Source organism: Periplaneta americana, chromosome 5 (genome assembly GCF_040183065.1).
Source record: "Periplaneta americana isolate PAMFEO1 chromosome 5, P.americana_PAMFEO1_priV1, whole genome shotgun sequence".
In the NCBI taxonomy this organism is placed as follows: Eukaryota; Metazoa; Arthropoda; class Insecta; order Blattodea; family Blattidae; genus Periplaneta; species Periplaneta americana.
Window position 1 is genome coordinate 18,760,937 of NC_091121.1, and position 11,761 is coordinate 18,772,697.

Here is an 11,761-nt window from a genome sequence, read left to right on the forward strand (position 1 = left end):
ATCTCTGGTCATATCGCGAGTTAATCTTCTGTATTAATTCTTAAGACTTGTGTACTATATATATAACTTTCAAGTGTTAATTTGAACTGCCCCGCGCCGTGGCATCGTGGTCTAAGGCATCCTGCTTAGGACTCGCGTTACGGAATGCGCGATGGTTCGAGTCCTCATGGGGGAAGAAATTTTCTTATATAATTTCGGCCAGTGTATAGGACTGGTGCCCACCCAGCATCGTGATGCACTTGGGGAGCTACGATAGCTAGCGAAATTCGGTTACGCAAACCAGCTATAACGGCTGGGGGGCTCATCGTGCTAACCACACGTTACCTCCATTCTGGTTGGATGATCGTCCACTTCTGCTTCGGTATGTGGCCGTGAGGCCAGCGGTCGGCTGATCGGTCTTAGCCCTTCTTGGGCTGTAGCGCCACGGATTATTATTTTATTTATTTATTTATTTATTTATTTATTATTTTGCTAATAATTGTAACATAAAATATAATATATACAGAAAAACTTTAGCTCGCCCCTGAAAATTTGAACTAAGTTTCAAAATATACCTAGTTGACAAGTCTTGCACGTATCCTCAGAGTTGAAGCGAGTGACGTCATTTAACCATACGTAGATTGGGGGAAGTTGCAAGAATTGGCGGGTCGCGCGAGAGCCAAGGCACTGTAACTCGAGATTGCAAAACGATAGAACGTTCACAGTGGTGTCAAACGACTCGCAATGAATCAGGCTATGCTCTCAATTGAGCAAAAATCAGCAGTCGACAAACCAAATTAGAAAAACTCGCGATTGAAGTTAAGTGAAGAGAGAAAATTCAAAATGTCGAGGAATATGCAGCGCAAATGGAAGCGGGGGGTATAAACAAACGAGTTGCTAACGATAGAGCACAACTGTTACTATAGCAACTGACATGCGTACTGTCATTGCATACAAGATGGCTATTTCTGGAATCCCAGCACAGCGAAAATACATCGTGTTTTGAGAGTATCTAGAAAGAGGAAATTTTGATTGTCACTACGGACGTTTACCTCAACATCAGTTCGATCAGCGATGTATTCAAGCATAAAACTTACGGCTGTCTCTCTGATACGCCTACCCAGATTTTTTGTTTCAGTTATGACTGTACGTGTCTGTTAGCGTCTTCTTAAAGAGTAACTACACCGAGACGAAATTCAAGTAACTGAGAAAATATCGACAATAACAGAAGGGATTTTTAAGGTCTGAAGTAATTCTGAGTAATACATCTAGAATGCTGAGCCAAGAGAATCCCGCGGTTTTGGAAACCGTCATCTGGTTTCCGTTCGTCGTGATGAATGGTTTACACGCGATGACACGTGCCTGCCCAGGTTTTATTAAGCTTTGAATTAGCAGTGAAATAACTGCAAAAATATAGATGTGATATTAGCGAGCTCGACAGCGCTATAAATCATTCAGCACGGTGGCCAGGGGTCGACATGGGTATTTGCCCCAAGCAGAAACTGCTAAACAAAAATGCACAAGTTGCGGCTTAAAAATGTTGTTACTAGAAATCAAGGTATGTTGTGGTAGATGTGAATTTAGGGTAAAGGTTGGTAATATTATAATAGTAATATTATGATAGTACTTTTTTAGAACTTTTTACAATTTTACTGAGTCCACGAACATTCCCTTAATACGTTGACACAAAAAATGCAGATCCTCCTCTTGCTCAATAAAATTGTGAAAAATTATCAAAAAGAACTATCATAATATTATTAGTATCACAATATTACCAACCTTTACCCTATATTATTATTGTCTTCATTAAGGATTTAGGTACAGTTTACAGCAGTAAAATGTTTGGAAATATTCAACATTTTTTTCCTCCATTACTGCATCTTGTACAATAACGAAAATTCCCGATTTACCACGAAAATCGTCTGTAGCTGTATTTAGATTGGCAACAGGACATGATTGTTTGGCCAAACACCTGCATAAAATTGGAATATATCAGTCCCCTAACTGCCCATTGTGCAACTCAAACCAAGAAATGGATTCGGAACACCTCAAATCTGTGCTTCAGTGGCTGACCATGATAATATCTTTGAAAAATATTGGAGTGCAAGAGGTCAAATGACTTTATTGTCAAACGCCTGGCATTAGAAAACAACAACAATAATGAAAATTGGTATATCTAAAACACTATCCTTCTACTATATGAAAAAAAAATTCTACGATTTAAAAAAATATTTATATTTTCTTTTTTTCAAAATTCAAAATGGTGGCAGTTCACTGTGCAGTGATGAAGTGTTTCCGTCATAACTCATAAACTTGTTAACTTTGTCATAGTCCCTCTATTTTATTTTATTGCTGAAACTCATGTTTACAATATCGTGCTCTTTAAACTACATTCCTTAATAAATAATATTTTTTTTTATTTTGTGTTAGAAGAAAATACTGATATTTGACCATTTTGTTAAATGAATTAATTTTTATCAGACAATCTATCAAAGGTACAGAAGTGATCTTGCATCATATTGTAGATATGACATGCATAAATACGCACAACAAATTCCATCACAGAATGTTGGATAGTTTTTTAGTTATGTGGGAAACGCTTCATCACTGCACAGTGAGCTGAATTTTGAAAAAAAAAAAAATGTAAATATTTTTTTTTAATGTAATTTTTTTCATATAGCAGAAGGACAGTGTTTTACACACACTAATTTTCACTATTGTACAAGATACAGTAATGGAGGAAAAGTAATGTTGAATATTACCAAAATTTTACTGTTGTTAGCTGTACCTAACCCCTTAAGGAGAAGTATTGGGATTTCTAAGGAAAGCATATTTATAATTGATGAAGAAAACGCAGGTTTTCAGTCTTCGTAATAATGAAGCGTAGTCAGCATTCGTCTCTTTCTGTGGCGATCTATTCTGATTTTGTTAATATAGAATCTATGAGAGTAAATTCGTCAGAATACAAAATACTTGAAATAAAATTTTTGAGTTAAATAACCGGTGTAGTAAGGACGACATTTTGTAACACGTTTTATATAATTATCCTTTTTATGCTGCAAATGATACTTTCATTCACTGAATCATAATTCAATACCGTATTTTCTCGAATATCCTGCGCCCTCGAATAAACCGGGCACCCGACTTTTGATAAGCAAAAAAAATAAATAAAGCTAGAAAATTACGATACCTCCATTCTGATTGGATGATCGTCCATCTCTGCTTTGGCATGAGGACGTGAGGCCAGCAGCCGGCTGGTCGGTCTTGACCCTTCAGGGGCTATAGCGTCACGGATTTTTTTTGGTGTGTGTAACTTATGTCCTGTATCTCCGACTTTAGTAGATTGTTCACTGGATATTTAGAATCGAACAGTAGGATCGATAATTTCAGCTTCGGCTCTTGGTCGATGAGTTGAAATAATGCCGATTCGATGACTGTTGCCATTATCAGCAAGGCAGAAAGAACTGTACGTCATGAGAAAAACAAAACTAATATATATTTTTTTTAACCAAGGCATCCTACCTGACTTTTCATTCCACAAAATCTTCTCTGACCTGTGTAATCAAAGAAGATTACTTTCGGGCTATTCCATCTCTAATCGACCGAAATATAGAGAAAATGACCTTGCAATTCTTAAATACAATGAAACTTTTTCTGTCCGTAGACAACTGTGATACAATGCTTTGTGCAAAGTTTGAGGCATCAGAACTCCATAGTGTTTAAATTAAAAGTATTTAAATTTATCGTATTTTCATAAAATTAGCAACTTTAAACTGTTCTGGATCCGAAACCCTTTCACCCAATGATCAAAATCATGATCTATTTTGATGCTGAAAAGTTAAAGTTTATATTGACATGTAAACAATGTTTCTTACTTTTTATAGAAATGGAGAAATTTAGATTTTTCTTCATTAAGACCCTTTCCCCACGAAAAAATATTTTTAAAATATATGGTTAGATTCCGCATTGAAAGTACAAATAAACACATTTTTTACTGGTGCAACGTTGATAAGAAAGTATTGAAAATATCAAATAAAGAAAATAAATACTATGCGCGTGAGCTAACCAGCTGACTCTGAGGCGGGAGCTAGCCGAGGAAAGAAAGGCCTGGAGACAAACACGTGATGTTTCGTCTAGTAGCGCATAACTGGGCTAGCTATATCACAGGTTTTCATAAACACAGGAGTAAAATGACGTCCAATGCTCGCTTATCTTCATCTCTCGGCCAGTGCGTGCGGTACTGCGCCGTTCAAGTCCAGGCGTGTGAAAATAATTTATTTAATACCCTCGAAACTTATTGCCGTACCACTAAGCAAACAATGCCGAATTCCTCTTAATAATGCAAGGTTTTTTCTCAATATTTTTTTTACATTTGTACAAATGGGCAAAAAGCCTAAGAGTAAGTAAAATCAGATTATCTCTCTCTGTATATAATAAAAATAACAATTACTTCTTATCGTCCACACCTGTGGAGTAACGGTTAGCGCGTCAGGCCGCGAAACCAGGTGGCCCGGGTTCGAATCCCGGTCGGGGCAAGTTACCTGGTTAAGGTTTTTTCCGGGGTTTTCCCTCAACCCAATACGAGCAAATGCTGGGTAACTTTCGGTGCTGGACCCCGGACTCATTTCACCGGCATTATCACCATTTCATTCAGACGCTAGATAACCTAGATGTTGATACAGCGTCGTAAAATAACCCAATAAAATAAAATAAAACTTCTTATCATAACCTACTAAATGTCAGCTTCAAAATGAGCTCCCGTTCAATGTTCTGCAGTAAATGGTTCCAGAGTTCTGAGCGCTGAAAGAGACTTGTATTTTTATAAAATACGCTAAATTTGTCGCTCAACAATACGAAAACCGTTTGACTTTCGATAGTATAATTTTGCAAATGCACTCTCCTCAGCACCTTGTATAAATAGGGAAAAAATTAGGGTATAAAAATGCGAGGTTTTTTTACTGATCGATTTCATATTTTTGAAATAATTTTTAAATATATATTAGTTCTACTTTTCACGTGCGATATTATTCTTCTCTAGTGTTAATATTATATTATATAATTCCATTGCCGCTGTAATTATATTTTAGTTCCTATTTTATTTTACTTATTTATTTATATTATTATTATTATTTTTTATTTTAATATTATATCTGAACTGCGACCGAGCACGAGCGCTGCTCATTCGGTCTCAAATTTTGTTAATACTACTGTATCTTCTTTTTATATTGCTTGTATTATTTTATTTGTACCTATTTCTCTTTGTTTGTTTTGTAATTATATTTCTTTATTCTGTATATTTGAATTTGAATATGGAATAGCCCTTTCAGACGTTTCATGGAATCGACTACGAGGTTGAGGTCCAGCATAATATGAACACAACACACCATAGAATTCCCAGAATGTGAGGTAGATAAACAGCCAAAATCAACGCAATGAGATATGTGTAACTTTACAGAATGTACCGTCCATAACGTCATCCAAGTTCCTATTTTAGAATTAACAGATATTCGGAACAGAAGAACCGAACACAGCGCAGGGTGTTGAGACTAAACCGCTTTCACATTCGCACAATTACAGCCAACAACAAACATCAAACTATCTGAGTCGTTAAACATGTAATCCGCCATTACGGCTCAAAATGTAATTATCAGAAATCATTATGTGATTCGTAATGATCCTATTAATTAAGGACATGACCCGAACGGTCACGTGACGCACGAGGGCTAATAAGAACGAACATCGTGATCCGAGTGGAAACAAATTATGTTTGAAACAGCAACAAAGCCTGAAATCTGTGGTAATGTGAGCGACATATAATCTTGTAAAATTTAAGTTGGAAAATTACTATTCAGGCAATGCAGAGATTGTCCCAGAGAAAATAAGTTATTCTAATCTATTGGGAAGCTACGAATTTGTGTCTTTCCCAGGTAATTAGTTAAGGCCTACATCTAAGATTTAAGGATTAAATATATTTTGAAGCAAAAACAAGAAGAGAGCTGAATGCAGATCAACTTACAGTGAGAAATACTGGTGTTAAAAGTAAACCGATTTAACAAAATACTAGCAGAACTCATTCCGAATATCTGCAAATACAGCCTATTCGAACCAATAATTATGTTGAACCAAATTTCTCTTATGATAAATTTATTTTAAATCCTCAATCAATATGATTGATCTATTTGCAAATTTTATTATTTGCTATTACATCTTAAATAGAGATGAACGTTTTCGCCTGTACGGCATCATCAGATATTTGAAAATTGACGAAATCTAAACTTAATCCATTAAATTGTACAAAGTAATATGCATAACAAAGTTGATAATACCTACTGATAAATTCATCATCTAGTAATACTCGAGTACTAGCCAGTAACTATATTTACGCATATTTTAATTACAGATACCAAGTCCAACTTTCATCCTACTTGGGTACAACCATTACACAGGTCCTTCAAAACACATATGTAAGTTTTTCAACTTAAACCAATTCAGAATAATACCTTTAATTTATCTAAATCAAACGTTTTTCACCTAATTCTCTTTGTATTTATACAGTCTTGCTAATAAACCGTGTATAGTTTTTATACGACACTTATGCAGAGTGGAGACAGAAAACGTTACTAATGAACCGTGAATAAGCCTTGAACGTATAAACGAGCTGTAACTATACAATGGGAATTGCTATGCAGTAGTTATATACACGAAACCCCTTGTTTAAGTGTTGTATATAGCGAAAAAAATGGCCACCCTCTAACAGCTGTTCGTATCGACTGTCATTTTATGATGATGGTTACCTTGTAACCACAGAAGAACAAACCAAAGATCATAGAATTATTAGAATAATATTGCTGTAGCTTGTACTCTTTGACAAAAATGTAGTGTGGTAATCGATCAGAGCCAGTTGTACTATCGATACTTAACACGCCACATTAGAACGCTCTACCGGATGCAGTAGAGAACCTCAGATATTCTATTACCTTTCGTAACGAAGTAATGACGAAACTATGACGTAGCTGTGTAACAGTCATACTGTTATACATGACGTATGTACTGATTATTAGTAAGGAATTTACACAAGACGTATAAACGAGCTACTCATTGTATAAGTATAAGACAGTTAAACGTCTGTATATAGAGTTTTTATTAGTAAGACCGATAATGTTTTTCGAACTTTATTTTCAGTTTAACACGCCCTTAACATATAGGCATACAAGCCCATGTTAAAATTCAAAACGATCAGCAAAAATTGGTACATTTAAAACAATCAGTATGAATGAATGCAGTATTCATTTTACATGCACATAACAATTAAGTTTTCTCATCAATTTTTCAATTAAAACATTCATACATGTAACATGAAAACATATTCAATCACAGTTGAAGTTCATCACAGTAAAATTGTCAGTTACTTCAACATTTCTGGATATGAATAAATTTATTCAAAAGGTTACAGACCCAAGAACTCCACGATCGATTACTACAGAAGATCCAAATGTATTGCATAAACATACAGCATTTGACTACATCGTAATAATTGCATAGCACTGTGTGATTATGTTTTTATTTAGACACAAAGTATAATATTTTAACATTTTATAAATTTTAACTATTTCATCTTTACAATAAGTGGTATTTTAACAAACAATATAACATGAGTTATATGTATTAATATTCACATCCACAAACTTAAATTTCATACTTTATTTTTCGGCAAAACAAATTACACAAATTCAAAACTGAACATTTCTACCAATAAGTTTTCCACTACATAAAACTCATAATAAAATCAATCAACTTCATTATGAACATTACTTTGTACAATTTAATGGATTAAGTTTAGATTTCGTCAATTTTCAAATATATGATGATGCCGTACAGGCGAAAACGTTCATATCCATTTAAGATGTAATAGCAAATAATAAATTTGCAAATAGATAAATCGTATTGATTGAGCATTTAAAATAAATTTATCATATTGAATAGATTTATCTGAAAACCAAAATTGTAAATTGTAAATTGTAAAAAAAAAAGAGGAACAAACTTCTCTTTACCAAAGTGGCAGTAATAATAATAATAATAATAATAATAATAATAATAATAATAATAATACCGGTAATAAAGTGACAGTAAAACTGCAAAACCTGTTCTATTTTCCGAATAAGAAAAATAAGTGTTCAAACTGACACATTTCCTGTCGAAATAATCAAACTTCTCCTGGTACGGTGATAATAGTAATGACGGTCAGAAGATGATTTGCTGTTCATTCATCCATAGTGTCCTGCCCAAGGGCAGGTCTTTCACTGAAAACCCAGCATTCTCCAATCTTTCCTATTTTCTGCCTTCGTCTTTATCTCCGCATATGATCCATATATCTTACTGTTGTCTATCATCTACTATCTTCTTCTGCCACGAACTCTCCTCCCGTTCACCATTTCTTTCAGTACATCCTTCAGTATGCAGGTTCTTCTCAACCAGTGACCCAACCAATTCCTTTTTCTCTTTCTGATCAGTTTCAGCATCATTCTTTCTTCATCCACTCTTTCCAACACAGCTGCGTTTCTTACCCTATCTGTCCATTTCTCACTGTCCATTCTTCTCCATATCCACATTTCAGATTCTTCTATTGGCTTCTCTTCTCTTTGTCGTAATGTCCATGTTTCTGCCCCATACTATGCTACAGTCCATACAAAGCACTTCACTAATCTTTTCCTTATTTCTTTCTCCAGAGGTCCGCAGAAGATATTCCTTTTTCTATTAAAAGCTTCTTTTGCCATTGTTATCCTCCTTTTGTCTTCCTGGTTACAGCTCATAATACTATTTATAGTAGGCCTACAGCCGAAGTATTTGAAGCTGTCCACTTGCTCTACTGCCTCATTTAGAATTAGCAAGTTTACCTTCTTTACTTTTCTTCCTATGCCTATGGTCTTCGTCTTGTTGGAATTTATCTTCATTCCTTAGCATACTTTTAATATTTGAATACGTTGAACACTTAGCATATTTTGAATATTTGAATACTTTGAATACTTAACATATCTTGAATATTTGAATACTTTGAATACTTAGCATATTTTGAATATTTGAATACTTTGAATACTTAGCATATTCTGAATATTTGAATACTTTGAATACTTAGCATATTTTGAATATTTGAATACTTTGAATACTTAGCATATTTTGAATATTTGAATACTTTGAATACTTAGCATATTTTGAATATTTGAATACTTTGAATACTTAGCATATTTTGAATATTTGAATACTTTGAATACTTAGCATATTTTGAATATTTGAATACTTTGAATACTTAGCATATTTTGAATATTTGAATACTTTTAATACTTAGCATACTTTTAATATTTGAATACTTTGAATACTTAGCATATTTTGAATATTTGAATACTTTGAATACTTAGCATATTTTGAATATTTGAATGCTTTGAACACTTAGCATACTTTGAATACTTTGAATACTTAGCATATTTTGAATATTTGAATACTTTGAATACTTAGCATATTTTGAATATTTGAATACTTTGAATATTTGAATACTTTGAATATTTAGCATATTTTGAATATTTGAATACTTTGAACACTTAGCATGCTTTGAATATTTGAATACTTTGAATACTTAGCATATTTTGAATATTTGAATACTTTGAATACTTAGCATATTTTGAATATTTGAATACTTTGAACACTTAGCATATTTTGAATATTTGAATACTTTGAATACTTAGCATATTTTGAATATTTGAATACTTTGAATACTTAGCATATTTTGAATATTTGAATACTTTGAATACTTAGCATATTTTGAATAGTTGAATACTTTAAATACTTAGCATACTTTGAATATTTGAATACTTTGAAAACTTAGCATATTGTGACAGTCGGGAGTCGATCGCGTCCCACAGAGGTCGGGGGCGCACGAGAAAACGAGCGACGCAGCGAAGAAGGTTGCGGCCGCTCGGTCTGGAGGGGACAGACGTAAGAAGGGGGGCGCGAGGTGGCGGCGCGGACGTGACGCAGGGTGAGGAGGAAGTAAAGCAGCTGGTGACTGAGGGGAGAAATCCAGAGAAGCCTAGTTAGTAGGCGCCATCTTCTCGACATCTGTAGATTGATCGCGAAATCGTACTCTCCAGAAACTATGGTTTAGTTATAAATACGACACGCGAGTGAACTTGAACAGTTAGTTAGTTGCAGTCATTGCTAGTTTTGGACAGCAAGGCAGTCTTGTGTAACAGTGAAGCCAGCTTCGAGACCGGAGTTCGACTTGAGTTGTGTCCGTAACTGTGGGAGCCGGGAGTCCTGAGTTTGAGTGCAGTGGACCGCAGTTGGGGGACCTGAGTTCGAAGTTCAGTGGACTGTCTCCGAAGGTCTTGGGTTCGAGATACTGTGAACTTGAGTGACTCAGCTAGAAGAACTAGCCAAGGCAAACGAACTGTGAACTAAGAACTGACAATTCTGTTTTGTAAATAGTACTTTGTGAACATTAGTTAAGATTAACAGTTCATTGTTGTTCTCAATAATCCAAGTTGTCATTGTCGTCTGTGGAGTGCAATAACGAATACTGTGTTACTGTGTGGAGTGGAAATCCCATTGTTGACGGAAGTGTTTACATTCAATTATAGAAAGTGATTATTGTTGTATTCACAAAAATCGAATGAATTTCATAGCTGAAAAACATATACATAACACCAGAACAAATGTCCAAACTCTTTTGGCAGAACCTAAATGCCACACTACAGCTGGATTAAGCCACAGTAGGAATTATGGACCAAGACTATACAATTCAGTGTTGAAAAATAATCCAGACCTAAGCAAGTTACACATTCTTAAGTTTAAAAATAAAGTGAAAATGTTTGTATGATATTTGATAAATTTTATTATTATTTTTTAAGTATTACTAGCATTATATGGTACTAATTTTTATTGTATTTATCTGATGCATGTAACCTATAAGATAAAACATTGTAATAAATACAAATAGATCATTTTATTAATTAATAACAGTGTATATCACCAATAAATGATTCTTAGCATCGCCACAGATACACTTGATTGTACTTGTCACTATCTCTTGTTACTAGAGATTTCTTGAAATTTATATTTTCCCCGCCGTTCATAAAATATTTTGATATGATACCTCTTTCACAAAATGGGAGATCTATAACTGAAACTAGATTAATATATTTCAGTATTATTTGTATTTATCCTGGTAATAATGAACAGTTTGACTCGTAGACATTTTGTTTTTGCAGCTTTAACTTCCCATGATTGTATGAGAAGATTAGAAGAGAACGGCTAGTAGACTTTCGGCTCCCCCTACTACCATTAATGCATAACACAATGTCAATACGGCGGTTGCTGTCGTCTGCGATACAACGAACTTTTCTGTTGATTTTCGAGTTCGTCATTTTTTCCGGTTATTACATGCTTATTTAAGTTGTGTTAACTCTCGCTAGTGGTTTTATATTTTTTTATCCGTCTTAGTATTTATTTTATTATTTTAAATATGTTTGTTTTACACTATTATTATTATTATTATTATTATCATTATTATTATCATTATTATTATTATCATTATTATTATTATTATTATTATTATTATTATTATTATCATTATTGTTACTATTATTTCTATCATCAGCATTATTATTTGGTCCCTGTAAAATTTATGTAGACTACTGGACTGTACCCGAGCACGAGTATAAGCTCATTTCGGGTATCCATACATACGTATTCATTTCAAATGTAAATTGTAAATAAATTTGAATTAATA